Genomic DNA, 14562 nt, shown 5'->3' with positions numbered 1-14562 from the left:
CGGAACCGCGGAGGCGCGAGCGCGGGCGACGCGGGCGTCACTTCCGCCTCCCTCTGCCGGAGGGCCTCCGGCCGCTCATTGGCCGTCTGGGCGGCGGGAGGCGGGAGTAGCGGCAGGGGGCGTGGCCCTGGCGGGGAATGAGGGCGCTCGCCGTGGCGTCAGGGATGGGGCGTGGTTATGGAGATGAAGCAGCGCGCGGCTGCCGCTTGGGCAGCTGCTGCTTTCACGCGCGAAGGCTTCCCGGCCGCGGCGGGAGCCGGGGGCTGTGGGCTCGGCCTGCGCGGACGCGGTGCTCGGCGGGGCGAGGAGGGCGGAGGCGGGCCCGGCAGGGTTGCGGGGCGTGCGGTGACCGTGTGTGTAGAGTGCAGGGAGTCCGAGGCTGCGCGTGGGCGGGCGGGCTGCAGTCATACTTACCTGGCAGGGGAGACACCATGATCACGAAGGTGGTTTTCCCAGGGCGAGGCTTGCCCATTGCACTGCGGGCGTGCTGACCCCTGCGATTTCCCCACATGCGGGAAACTCGACTGCGTAATTTGTGATAGTGGGGACTGCGTGCGCGCTTTCCCCTGGTGTGTTGTGTGTTCAAGGACAGATGTGCTCTGTTGGCGTTTCCGGAGTTTCTTTTCTTCCTTGGGGTTGTTTCAGACGTGGCAGAAGCAGGGCCACACAGAGCATCTGGTTTCTGCTCTGATAAAGCTACTTCTGCGCAGAGGGTCGCTGACCGTGTTTTGCCTTCTGAAGTTCCTCCCGGCTGTGCACCCAGGCTGCGACTCTGACATCCGCCAGGCAAGCAGGACGGACGCCCGCACGGTCGTGTTCAAGGCGGGGTTCCTGTTTCTAGGGAGGAGAGGTCGTTCAGTTTCCTTGTTGCACCGACTGATACTCCCCTGGGTGTGGAAGGGGCCCGTGTCTGTGCCCGCGGGAACTCACGCGGTCGTTCGGCCACGTCCCGATTTGGCACTTTGTGTCCACTGGGACTTTCTCTGCGCTCCGAGGCAGCGGTGTCCGGAGGGTCTGTGTACATGGGGGTAGCACAGGACAGCAGCTGGCGTGCAAGTTGCACACGTGCCCTTGTCCCATTGGAGTCCGCTTACCAAACACAAGTAATTTCAAGTCGATGGCGGCAGGACATTAAACCAAGGTTCGGAAGCCCGGGACCACGGAGCGAAGTTGTGCCTCAGAAGAGCCAGAACCAGCGGGACCGGACAGCAGCAGAGGACCGTCGTGTCGTCTTCCCTTTCCTCCAGCGTTCCTCGTTGACCACTGATGGACACTCCTCTGGCTTCATTATTTCAAGAGAAACTTAGTCCTAACAAACTTGCGGGTCCTACCGCTCTAAATGTGTCCAGAACCCACCCACAGTACTCAGCAGGAAGAAGGAGGAAAGGAAGAAAAAGATTATTTTCAGTAAGATTTCCGTCTGAAGAACTTCTAGCTGATGTTTCTTTAAATCCAGACTTTCAGATCACATGAACATACCAGGAATTGATAGTTTCAGAACAAAACATTTTTGTTCCTCACACTTTTATTCCATTACAACAAACTTTGCAATTTATGTCCGTTTCTTGATTGCTTAGCTGGGTTCTCTTTGCCACTGAAAAGTCTAATGATTGCCATTAATGTTGTGTTGGGCTTTCAGGGAAAACAAGAAAAGAATGCGGATTCCGATGAGTCCGTGGACATGTTAGTTGAGTCCAGTCCGTGTTAAAAGACATTTGCCGCAAGTCCATTAGGGTTGAGAATTTCATGCCGCCAAATCACCCGAGAACAGAAATGACAGCAACAAGATATATGTAAAGTTTTAAGGTAGAAAAAAAAAAAAAAAAGCCCAGGATTTGGAGGCTGCGACCCCAATCTCAGTAGAAGGGAAGAGCGTGGAATTCCTCCCTGCCCTTCTGAGGAAGGGCTGGGCAGGGCCGTGGGAGTCGAGGGACTCGGGACACATGCCGCGCCCGCCGCGCCCGGTCTTAGCCTCTGACGGCCCTCCCGGTCGGTGGCCGGGCTGGGGCCTCCTGAGTGAGCCCGCCTGGGCCTTCCGTCCACCTGCCCAGGCCAGCCACGTGCGCCGGGCACGACACTAACCCTCTCAGGGCCCGTCTGTCTAAATGGAGGGCGCCTGCCGCGGTTCCTATCGCGCCCTCAGGCTCTGCGGGCGTGTTTTGATGAGTTTCTTTGTCTCTCTCCCTTGGCAGATGGTGCTTTGGGGTGTGCGTGTGTGTAGCGTGCACCCGCGCGGACACACGCTTGGCTTGAGAAATTCTATTAGAGGACTCCATCGCAGCAAATCGCAGCAAATAACTTTGGGCATTTTACTTTTTGATACCCAGTTTTCCTGCATGTGGTGTAGGGAGGTGGTGCACGGATGGACATCTCACCATTAATAATCACGCGTTTAAGTCCATCTCCATCCCCCAAAGGCAGGACAAGCACAGCAAGCTCCCTGCGGTGCTTCTCTGTGGAGATGGGGAGGCGTGTCGGCATCACGAACCGCATCACGTCCTTAAATGTCTCACCTGACTGCAGACTGCTCTCCTTGGGGGACAGCTGCCCCCCGTGCCTGTTGTTCCAAAGTTAGGCCTGACCTTCCTTTCCTGCGCTGTTTCACTGTACAGCTGTCACCAGGCTGAAAACCATAGCTAAAGCGTCCAGCTTTGCTTCTCTCTGCGTGGCGAGGTGCAGCTGCTCCACTCCTTCTCGTAGCACCCCTGGGCGCAGGGCCTCCTAAGGCGCAAGGCTTCTGCTCTGAGTGGAGCCTCGTTAGGGGCTGTGCTGTTTCATCACCGAGATGAAAGCAGCAGCTGCTCACAGACGCCCTTAGGCTCGAAGCTCACCAGTGAAAGGGCCCATGGGCCTTTACTTTTACTTTCGCTAAACTTGATGCAGCTTTCTCCTTAACTTCGGGTTCCTCACCCTGGCCCTTACTTGGGAAGTAAGTTATCTCCTCCCTCTCACGGCAAAAAGAAAACACGCCAAATCAATACCTTTACTTCAGGTGTATTAAGTCAGTTACCTGTTTAGTTGGCTTCAGTCCTTAGGGTTCTCAGGTCCTTTTCCACTCCACCGGTAAGATCTTGTCACCCTGTGTCAGCAGAGCTGAGTTCTAGACCTTCTCTCACATTGCAGTAGCTTTCAATAAATCATCCTTACCTGTTTACCATTATCCGCTGCGATTTTTATGGTGATTATTATTCATTTGGACAAGGGTTTCCTCAGTGTATAGTAGCCATGGCTACGGCTGTTGTTTTCTCCATTCTTGTAGAGAACTTATTAGGACTCCAGGTCCATATTTTCCTAAAATTATCCTGGGATTTCCATAATAAATGGGGGCTGACAGCAGATTGGATGTGACAAAGCCCTTGCTGTAATCCTGTGTGGATGTTTGCAAGTGCAAACAATGAATAAAACCCACAAGGAAGGAGAGACTGGAACCTGCCTCTTTCTCTCGTTCCCTCTAAACTCACAGTCTTGCAGATGGGAATGTCCTGCAGGAGAAGCTACAGCTTTTCATCACAGCTGCACAGCAACTGAGGCAGGAATCAAGGAGAGACCGAGCAGGTGCCAGCGGTGCTGCTGACCGTGTGCAGAAGGTACTCAGCACCTCGCGTGGGCTGCACAGCCCTGGGCCTGCCCGCCTCCCCAGGGAGCAGAAGCAGATGGCTGCCAGTTCAAGTCACCTTCCCAATCGCATCAAGTGTTTCCTGGTGGCCCCGGCCAACCCAGGGCATTGCAGGAACGGGGATCCTGGGAAATATCCCTCACCGGTCATCTCTTGTTGACTTGGCATCCATGTATAGTGTTCTCCTCTCTCCTTCTCCCCTTCCTCCTTTTCCTTCTTTTAAAACTGTTCTTAGCTTTCAAATAGAGAGGATAGTAACATGATGTTAGTACAGGAGAGGTACTAAGTCCCTTATTCAAAGATGAAAAGGGGGAAAGCTTAGTCACTGTGTTAGTTAGATTCAGTTGTCAACTTGGCCAGGTGAGCATACCTAGTCTTGTTGCTGAGGACATAAGCCAATGGTGCATGAACCTCATCTGTTGCTAATTACATCTGCAGTCAGCTAGGAGGCGTGTCTGCTGCAATGAGTGACGTCTGACTTAATTGGCTGGTGCTTAAATGGGAGATTGCAACGTAGCACTGCTAGCAGCTCGGCATTCCTCATCTCAGCACTTGCAGCTCAGCCCGGGCCCTTGGAGATGGAGAAAGAAATTACCCCGGGGAAAGTTGTTGGAACCCAGGGGCCTGGAGAGAAGACCAGCAGAGACCATCCTGTGCCTTCCACGTAAGAAAGAACCTCAGTGGAAAGTTAGCTGCCTTTCCTCTGAAGAACCAACAAAATAAATTCCCATTTATTAAAAGCCAATCTGTCTCTGGTGTGTTGCATTCCGGCAGCTAGCAAACTAGAACAGTCACTTTCCACCTTTGATATCCAAAAACTGAAATACTGAGATTTAAGGTTAGATACTATTTAAAAATCTTACATTAGCTGGTAGGGAGGTGGAGGATTGGAAGAGTAAGAAAAGTAGGATATTCATTAATATATTCACGAATTCCTATCGAAAGGACAGAATGCCCATAACCATTACAGACACTTCTGCCGCAGCCACGTGAACACTGCAGGGCCCTCTGCCGCCCTCTTCACCACACAGCTCAGCAGCCCCACAGCTTGTCGCTGGTTCTTTCCCCATGTGCCGACCAAAACCTCCCTGCACAAAATGTCTGCTCCATCTTCAGTGCTCCTGTGCGGTGTCCTTGTCATTTTCCATTTACTTTAACCATAAGGTGACTTACCTTAATTATTCATAAGGTGAGTGTGACGGGGCCCAGAGGTATCTTCAGCAATCCACGACTGCTCCTCCCCAACCCCGTGGGGTGCTGCAGCCAGCTTCCTTCATCATCAGGAGTGGCCAGCTAGCAAAGTGACACCTGTCTTGTTCTCTTCTTCCATTTCTTGTGTATTGCATTCCGGCAGCTTTAACAACCCCAGTGTCTCCACCGTACTGAGGAAGACTCCCCTGATTCCTCCTTTCGGAGCGTTTGTATCAGAAAAGGGTACTGAATTCTGTTGAATGCTTTTTCAGCATCAGTTGAGATGATCGTGTGATTTTTCCCTTTTGATCTGTTAACATACTGTATCCCACAGGCTGATTGTCTTGTGCTGACCCACCCTAGCATGCCTTGGATAACCCCACCTGCCATGGTGCATAATTCTTTTAATGTGTTGTTGGATTCGATTTGCAAGTATTTGTTAAGAACTTCTGCATCTATATTCATTAGGGAGAGAGGCCTGTAGTTTTCCTTTCTTGCAGCATCTTTATCTGGTTTTTGGTATTAGAGTGATGTTTGCTTCATAAAACGAGTTAGGTTGTGTTCCTTTTTCCTCAAAATTTTTGGAAGCCTTTGAGCAGGGTTGGTGCTGGTTGCTCTTGGAATGTCTGGTAGAATTCCCCCATGAAGCCATCCGGCCCTCGCCTTTTCTTTGCAGGAAGATTTAGTAATATCCTTCTTCATTCTGTCATGAGGAGCCCATATGGCCAGATGGCAGTTTCCGTGCCCTCTTCAGCACAGCCATTATGCCGTCTGATGCTGGAAGGATTCCTCTCTTGAGAAGTCAGACTTCCAGGTCAGCAGGTCCCAAAGGTGGAAGGCAAAAGCCTATTAGTGTAGCATAGGAGGAACCTTAAGGAGCCCTCCCGTCTTCACCCTCCATCCTCTGGGATGCCTGCGGGCAGCAGCAGCGTGCATCAGTCCCTGGTTTGGAGCATATTCCACACCCTGTCCACACCCAGACCTTCCAGGCGTTGCCATCTGCTTGTCATTGAAATAGTTTTCCACATGGTAAGGCCAGGGAATTCCACCAGCCTAAGCCCAGGGCCGCTGTCAAATGTGTGCCTATCAGAAGCAATGCTTGTACAAATGAGATCAGAAAGAAAAGACAATAAAGACTGACATGGTATAATCTAGAAATGCCTACAGTATATAATGATAGTGACTAAATGTGCAAACTTAAAACTGTTTTTGCATGAGGAAGAATAAAGGAATGTCATTACTGCAGCGTGTTGAAAATAGATGGTAAATAATATTTTCAAATTTTAACTTATGTGTGAGACTAAAGCAAAAAATGTTTACTTGGTACAAAATTTATATTTTGACTAGTGCAGAACTTATGTGGACAACTTAATTGAACACAAGTACATGGACATGAGATTTTGTAGGTTTGTCCAGAGTGATGCCCCAGTAAATCCCAGAGTGATTTGAACAGTGAATAAAAAAGTATTTGCAAAGTCCCCTTGGGGGAATGGTGAGAAAGGGGGAAAATTCAAATACCCCAAGTGGAGAATTCTTGATATTCTCACAAGCAGTGTGGACAACCAAAGCAATAGGCTGAGCCTCCAATCTTAGGGTTTGTTCATATGAAACTTAACCCCACAAAGGATAGCTAAAGGGTACTTAAAATTAGGCCTAAGAATCACCCCCAAGAGAACCTCTTTTGTTGCTCAGATGTGGCCTCTCTCTCTCCAGCCAACACAACAAGCAAACTCACTGCCGTCCCCCTCTCTTCATGGGACATGACTCCCAGGGGTGCGGACCTTCCTGGCAATGTGGGACAGAAATCCTAGAATGAACTGGGACTTGGCATCAAGGGATTGAAAAAACCTTCTCGACAAAAAGGCGGAAGAGTGAAATGAGACAAAAATAATGTGTCAATGGCTGAGAGATTACAAACAGAGTTGAGGGGTTATCCTGGAGGTTATTCTTATACATTAAATAGATAACACCTGTGGTAGTTAGATTCAGTCATCAACTTGGCCAGGTGAAGGCACCTAGTTCTTTTTCTGTGTGCATGAGCCAATGGTACATGAACCTCATCTGTTGCTGATTTACATCTGCAGTCGGCTAGGAGGCGTGCCTGCTGCAATGAGTGACGTCTGACTTAATTGGCTGGTGCTTAAATGAGAGACTCAGCTCAGCCCAAGCAGCTCAGCATACCTCATCTCAGCACTTGCAGCTCAGCCAAGGCCTTTGGAGGTGCAGAAAGAAATCACCCTGGAGAAAGTTGTTGGAACCCAGAGTCCTGGAGAGAAGGCCAGCAGATATCACCCTGTGCCTTCCCACATAAGAAAGAACCTCAGTTGAAAGTTAGCTACCTTTCCTCTGAAGAACTAGCGAAATAAATCCCCTTTTATTAAAAGCCAATTCGTCTCTGGTGTGTTGCATTCCAGCAGCTAGCAAACTAGACCACCACCTTGTTAGCCAGGATGTAGTGGAGAGGCTGGAGGGAACTGCCTGAAAATGTAGAGCTGTGTTCCAGGAGCCATGTTCCTTGAAGATGATTATATAATGATATAGCTTTCACAATGTGACTGTGTGATTGTGAAAACCTTGTATTTGATGCTCCTTTATCTACCTTATCACCAGAAGAGTAAAACATACAGAATAAAAAAAAATAATAGGGATAACAAATGTTAAAATAAATTTAGTAGATTGAAATGCTAGTGATCAGTGAAAGGTAGGGGTAAGGGGTATGGTATGTATGAATTTTTTTCTGTTGTCTTTTTATTTTTTTCTGAATTGATGCAAATATTCTAAGAAATGATCATGATGACTAATATACAGCTATGTGATGATATTGTGAGTTACTGATTATACATGTAGAATGGAATGATATGTTAAGAATGTTTGTGGAACACCATGATGGGCACCAGGCCTGCACAGGGGGGTGTTTTTGCAAACCCATGTGAAGAGGGAGCGCGGATTCCAGTGCGAGCCGAGCACCGCCCTTTCCACGACGCGAGGGCTCTTTGTGGTCCACTCGCCCCTTCCCAGGACGCGGGGAACATCTCAGGCTCAGAGCTGCTGTCCTGCTGGCTGTGTGGATGTCCCTCGTGCTGCAGCCAGACTGGCCTTCCTGCCTGGAGCCACGCGAACCCAAATCCTTGCTGTCGCTTCGTTCCCGAGCCCCGGGAGAATCCTGGGCTCCCCATTCGGTTCTTCTTTATGGTTCCCCCCGGGGGCCCCTTTGACCGTCTGCTGAAGCCTTTGCACCTTCTAGTCATAATGTCTTTTTGTTTTTCGCATGGGCAGGCACGGGGAAACCGACCCGTCATAATGTCTTTTAAAAGGTAGAATAAAACATTTAAAATTACAAAGGAAGGCGGCTGTTGGCGCCCAGAACTTGTTGAATAGAGAAAAACCGCCTGCTGCTGGGCTGGGCAGCCCGCTGAGTCCATACGCAGTTAAGGGCGCGATCGACCCAAGATGACCCCAGAATTGGGATATCAGAAGTAAGAAATCTTGGGCCAAGGGATTTGAAGCCATCAGACATCGTTTTCTCCAGCCACACAGGGAAGGCGGTGGTTCCTGGAGCGGGTGACGCGCGGAAAGACCCTCCGGGCCGCCCGGGCTGCGGCGCCGCGTCCGGAGACCCAGTGACCCGCCCGGCCGCCGGCCGCGCTCGAGGCCTCGAAATTAAAAGCCGGACACACGGACGGAAAGAAAGCGGGTGGGCTGATGACCCCACACGGAACGATACAGAAATTGTGGCAAAATGTTAAAATTGGTGGATCTCGCAATCTGGGTACACGTCGAAGTTCAGTGTATGGGGTTTGTGTTATTTTCCTGTCTGTGCATTTGAAAGTATTCCAAGATAAAAAAAAAAAAAGTTTAAAATTAAAAGGAAACGGCGCCCGTCCCTCGGGGTTGGGGGACCGCCGCGCTCAGTGGGGGGTCGGGGGGTGGACAAAGGCGCTGCAGCCGTCGTGGGGCTCCAGGTGTTCCGGCGAAGCCCTGGACGGCGCGGGTCCGAGGTGTTCAACCTCCAGGCGTTTTGTGCGGGTCTCTGCCTCCCAGGGCCCAACGCCCCGGCCAAGGGCCGGCAGCTGGGCGGGGAGCTGGGCGCCGCCCCTGACCGGCCCCGGAGTGAAGGGGACACCCGCCTTGGAGAATCCGTGACTCCTCGCAGGGCTAAGAGCCTGAAGCCCTCCGGGGGGCCCTGCGGGACGCACGCCTCCAGTCGCCGACATTCACTGGGCCCCACCGGCCACCACGCCTGCTCCCGGCGACCGGCTGCGCGGCGGGTGCGCGGTAGAGCGCGGTGGAACCCGGTAGGTGCGCGGCGGAGCGCGGCGGGTGCGCGGCGGAGCGCGGCGAGCGCAGCACGGGAAATGACGGCTCCTGCCAGGGGACTGCGGCCTTCGGCCAGCCTGGGCCGGTTGGGGTGGTGGCGGCCAGCGCCGAAGGCGTCCCCCCAGCCTCCTCGCGCTCGAGGAGGGCGCGCGGCAGTGCCCGGGCCACGGCTCTGGTCTTCAGCGCCCCGCGCCCCACTGGCCCGAGCAGCGACCGTCCTCCGGTGCGGCCACGACCCAGGAGCAGCTGGTGGCACCAGGAAATGAACTGACATGGGCAGGCTCTCGGGTCTCTGTGGCGCAATCGGTTAGCGCGTTCGGCTGTTAACCGAAAGGTTGGTGGTTCGATCCCACCCAGGGACGTGCGTTTTACTCTCGCGAGGTCCTTGAAAGCAGCTTTGGGGTGTCGGTTACGGTCTCGTGGGCGGAAACCCAGACCCCCAAATGCGCGGGCCAAGGCCCCAATCCTATTGGAGCTGCTGAATGCATCCGCCTGGTCCTTTCCCTCTCCTGTCGCTTGTGACTTGGTAGTTTAATCTTGAGGCCGATCAGACTCAAATTCCATGTTCTGCAAACGCAGCCCTGAGGATCCGGCGCCTGCGTGTGACAGCAGGGCGCGTGGTCCTGCAGGGTGGCTGCGCGTCTGCCGGGGAAACCGAACCCGCTCCTGAAGCTCCGTGTTGCAGCCGAGGCCTGATGCTGGGATGTTTTGGGGAGGCTTTGGAGGATATCACAAGGCATTAGTTTTAAATCCTGGATTTCAAGATGCTACATTGAATTTAGCACAGACTATTCTAGACAAAGAAGAAATTATTAAGCATTTTAACCGAATTGAAATAGTAACTCATAAAGCTGGCATCCAATCATCTCTACTATCAAATAGGCATTGATCTATTTTGATTTATATTCAAGATGAAGAAATGATGCATAAATAGTGTTTATCAGGTAGTTTCAGATTGAGAACATAGGTTCAATAGGAATGCTTTCTATAAAGTGTAACGATATAATATCAATGTATAATTGTATAAAGAAATATGAAGTATTTTCTTCGGTAAAATGATTTTTTGTTGTTGTTGTTATTTTTAATTCCCAACTTTTTATTTTAAAAAATGTACATTTACAGAAAGGTAGAAAGAATAACATAAACATCTTCAAATTCCTAAAAAAAAAAAAAAAAGAGTAGGCCTAATAAAAATTTTAGTCTTTTAGGGAACCGCTTTCCTAAAAATGATGAACAACTCAGAAGCTACATAAAAAGTTTAAGAATGTTGATGGCTAAAAAAGCACACGTGCCAAGCACACAGCCGCAGCAAGGCCAAGGCCAGCCCTTCGCGTGTGGGCTGCGAGCGACTCAGACAGCGGCGCCTCCTGCCCCAGCTCCGCGGACCCGCACCCCGCACCCCGCGCCCCGGGGAGGACAGCGCGATGAGCGCGGCCGGGGCGCACCCATGCTCCGGGGACCGGCAGGAAGCCTCGTGCTCCATCAGACCCCGGGGTCCGTGGGGCTCGGGGGACCCCCCGCCGCTCCCCGCCGCCCTCCCCTCTGGTTCCGGGGTGCACCGGGCGCCTGCTGCCCGAACAGCCTGGGTTCCAGGCTCCGCCCGTGGGGGATGGGCACCCACAAAGGTCCAAAGACCACAACCTGGTGAAATGCTGGGAAAGCAGGCAGCATAGTAATAAAAAAAAAAAAATTATTTTATTTAGTCTGTATTTTTCCAAGTTTATACGTGCACATCGCTTACACAGCTAAACATTCCTACAAAGCTTGCGAGGAAATCAAGTCCGCAGACCCCTCCCGGTCTCCTGCTCCCCGAAGTGACTAGCTGAAACTCTTTGAACTAATGACTGGTTATTTAGCTCCTGTCTCTGAAATAAATACTGTTAATTCTTGATTTTCTACGTTGATACACTTCCTCTTAAAAAAGTGTTTTCTTATTAAGGGAAGTTGTGGGTTTGCAGAACACTCATGCCAAAAATACAGGATTTCCATACACCACCCCGCCACCAGCACTTGCGTTGGGGTGGAACGTTTGTTACAATTGATGACGGCACTTTTTTGTAATTTTACTATTTTTTAACAGTAGTTACCTTTGTTACAATTGATGAAAAATTATTAAAATAGTACTATTAACTGTCACCGTTAGTTAGGGAGCTAACTGTAAACTTATCCGTTAGGTGCCCTTTTTTCCTCATGTACCACCCTATTATTGACACCTGGTATTAGTGTCCTGCCCTCGTTATAACTCATGAAAGTATACTCTTACACGCACTGTGTCCATCGTCCACGATAGGGTTCATATAGTCCCTCTTTTATACACTCTAACTTCAGTCACCCCCAATGCGCGCGCGCGTGCACACACACACACACACACACACACACATATGGCCCATTCTCCCATCTTCCCTAAATACTTGTATCATAATTTTGCTGAGAACAATGATTATTTTAAATATAAAACCTCTATTAATGATGGAACTATTGACCTTTACCACTGAGAAATGCCTGATGCTGTGTCAAACATTGGGAACACCCAACCCTCGATCCTGAGGCTGACTCTTGGGAAGCTTATGTAGGTAGCGGAGAAGCTTAGCCTACCTATAGGCATGCCTAAGAGTTACTTCTGGAGGACCTCTGTCGTTGCTCAGATGTGGCCTCAGTCTCTCTAAGCCCAACTCTGTAAGTGAAATCATCACCTTACCCCCTACATGGGACACAACATCCAGGGGTGAAAGTCTCTCTGACGGCGTGGGAGATGACTCCCAGGGATGAATCTGGCCCTGGTACTGTGGGATCAACAATGCCATCCTCACCAAAAGGGGGAAATGAAGTGCAACAAATAAGGCATCAGTGGCTCAGAGAGTTCAAATAAGTGAAGAGGCTACTCTGGAGGTCACTCTTATGTAAGCTTCAGTTAGACATTGCTACCTATCATAATTTGCCAACCTCCAACCAAAACCATTCCTGCCAATCCTAAAGAATACTTAGGGCATTGTGCTGGTTTGAAAGGATTTATGTACCCTAGAAAAGCCGTGCTTTAATCCTAATCCTATTTTGTAAAGGCAGTCGTTTCTTCTAATCCCTATTCAGTAATGTATGTTGGAAACTGCAATTAGATTGTCTCCCTGGAGATGTGACTCAATCAAGAGTGGTTGTTAAACTGGATTAGGTGGAGACGTGACTCCACCCATTCGGTTGGGTCTTGATTAGTTTACTGGAATCCTATAAAAGAGGAAACATTTTGGAGAATGAGAGAGATTCTGAGAGAGCAAAGAATGACATAGTCATGAGAAGCAGAGAGTCCACCAGCCAGCGACCTTTAGAGATGAAGAAGGAAAATGTCTCCCAGGTCACTTCATGAAACAGGAAGCCAGTAGAGAAAGCTAGCAGATGACGCCGTGTTCACCATGTGCCCTTCCAGATGACAGAGAAACCCTGAACTTCATCAGCCTTCTTGAACCAAGGTATCCTTCCTTGGATGCCTTAGATTGGATATTCCTATTGATTTGTTTCAATGGGACATTTTCTCAACCCTAGAACTATAAACTAGCAACTTATTAAATTCCCCCTTTTAAAAGCCATTCAGTTTCTGGTCTGTTGCATTCCGGCAGCTTGCAAACTAGAACAGGCATTATATAAGATTCTACAAAGGTTCCATGCACTAGGGTAACTTTCCAGACACCTACAATCTCCAGATGGGTCCCTGGACCAGGTAAGTCCTGAAACCTAGAGGGCCCAGCCTCTCCAGAACATCAGCTAGTTCCATCTCCCTGTCCTATATTATCGACAGCCCCCTCCAACATGAAAAAGTAGAATGGGCATAGCCCAAATACCCCTAAAGAGTGGGAGAAAGATCAAAGGTGACGGTGGAGTATTACAGAGAAGGTAGGATTTATCAAACAAGTATGATTGCTGAATCATTAAACTGATATCTCTTTTAGTCTCCAGTATCTTAGAGCAGCTAGAAGCAAAAACCTAAAACTGTGGAATTGTAACCCATACCAAGCTCTGAAATCTGTTCTACAACTAATTGTTATGCTATGCTTTGAAATTTATTGCTTTTTTGTATATATGCTATTTTTCACAAAAAGTTGATTGTAATGATAAATGCACAACTATATGATAATATTGTGACCCACTGATTGTACACTTTGGATGATTACATGGTATGTGAATTGTGGCATAATTTTATTCTTGGCCTGGTGGCTTAGTCTCTTTCTCTCCCTCCCTCGCCATTTTGGCACGTCCGGTTCTTCTGCTGTTATGTTCAGCCTTCTCGCCCGGACTGTTCTATGGAGGAACGCAGACAAGCCCAGGTTTGACTCGCAGGCTTAGCCTCACCTGAGGACTGATCACCCTCGGGCTGGGGACAGTGGAGGACTAGTCTCTCCTGCTTCCCCTAGGCTGTAACAGTCATCGCCTGCCCACATTCCTCACACTCCCCCACGGGGGCTGCATGTTACCAGAGTACGTGCATCTGGGTCCACCAGATGGGCACCGCTGGGTGCGACACAAGAATCGCAGAAGAGGGTCACTCTAACAGACCTCCTCTGGCTTTTCTGGGGCACATGAGATTTGCATAAGGGTCGGCTCAGCACATACCCTTCCCCTGAAACCCTGAGCCTTGCACACAAGGGGAATCTTATCACTGCCCCTCCCAGCAAAGGTTCATGCCCGCCACTTGCAACACAAGTGTGTTCTTTAAAAAAGAAAAAGAGAGGAATTGTGGCATAATTTTATTCTTGGCCTGGTGGCTTAGTCTCTTTCTCTCCCTCCCTCGCCATTTTGGCACGTCCGGTTCTTCTAGACCTCTGAATTACAAGCCTCACCGGGGACTAGAGATGATGCAGCCTTGTCTCTCTAACCCTATTGGCCTTCTCCTTAGTCCTCCACCTACCCAACATCCTCTGCTATGGGTACACTCAGGAACAGCATCTCTATGGTCACAGTCACTCATCCGTCCTCCCTGTGTGATTGGCTACCCTCCCCTGGAGGCCACGCCCTAACTCCGCCTCTCCTCAAACTGTATATAATCCAGGGCTCGCTGAGCCTCATGGTCTTTAGCTACTGGCGGCCCTGGCATAAGCGTCTACCAACAATAAAGCTACCTCGCTTCATGCCTTAATTGGCTCGGCCTCCAGTCCTTTAGACCCGCAGCAAGGTCTCCTGCGCGCGCCCCTTGGACCCAGACCCCCGGCTCGAGCCCCTTTTCTGCGTGCGGCAGTGTCATCTAGCAAGCAGTGAGAAGCTGAGGAGTAGAGGGTCCCCGACAGTTTAGCGGTTGGGCCAAACCGCAGTGAATATAAAATATAGCAATAAAAACTAAATAATTAAAAAATCTATTAATGGAGGAGACATAATTTAATGTGATTACTTCCTGCACAATATTTTTTCCACTGGTAGTAAAAATTATCTTATTTTCCCACTTGCTTAATTTTCCT

At 49.9% G+C, this 14562-nt stretch overlaps 2 non-coding genes across 2 annotated transcripts; both read left to right on the top strand.

Annotated features, from left to right (window-relative positions):
• Positions 1-406: 406 nt before the first annotated feature.
• Positions 407-569, top strand: LOC143681832 (U1 spliceosomal RNA). Its single transcript, XR_013174889.1, has one exon. It is a non-coding gene; the product is annotated as a U1 spliceosomal RNA (small nuclear RNA).
• Positions 570-9412: 8843 nt separating this feature from the next.
• TRNAN-GUU (transfer RNA asparagine (anticodon GUU)) lies at positions 9413-9486 on the top strand. The gene has a single exon. It is a non-coding gene; the product is annotated as a tRNA-Asn (tRNA).
• The last annotated feature ends 5076 nt before the right edge of the window (positions 9487-14562 follow it).

The sequence above is a fragment of the Tamandua tetradactyla genome, chromosome 4 (assembly GCF_023851605.1).
Source record: "Tamandua tetradactyla isolate mTamTet1 chromosome 4, mTamTet1.pri, whole genome shotgun sequence".
NCBI lineage: Eukaryota > Metazoa > Chordata > Mammalia > Pilosa > Myrmecophagidae > Tamandua > Tamandua tetradactyla.
This window is presented reverse-complemented; position numbering and strand designations above follow the sequence as displayed.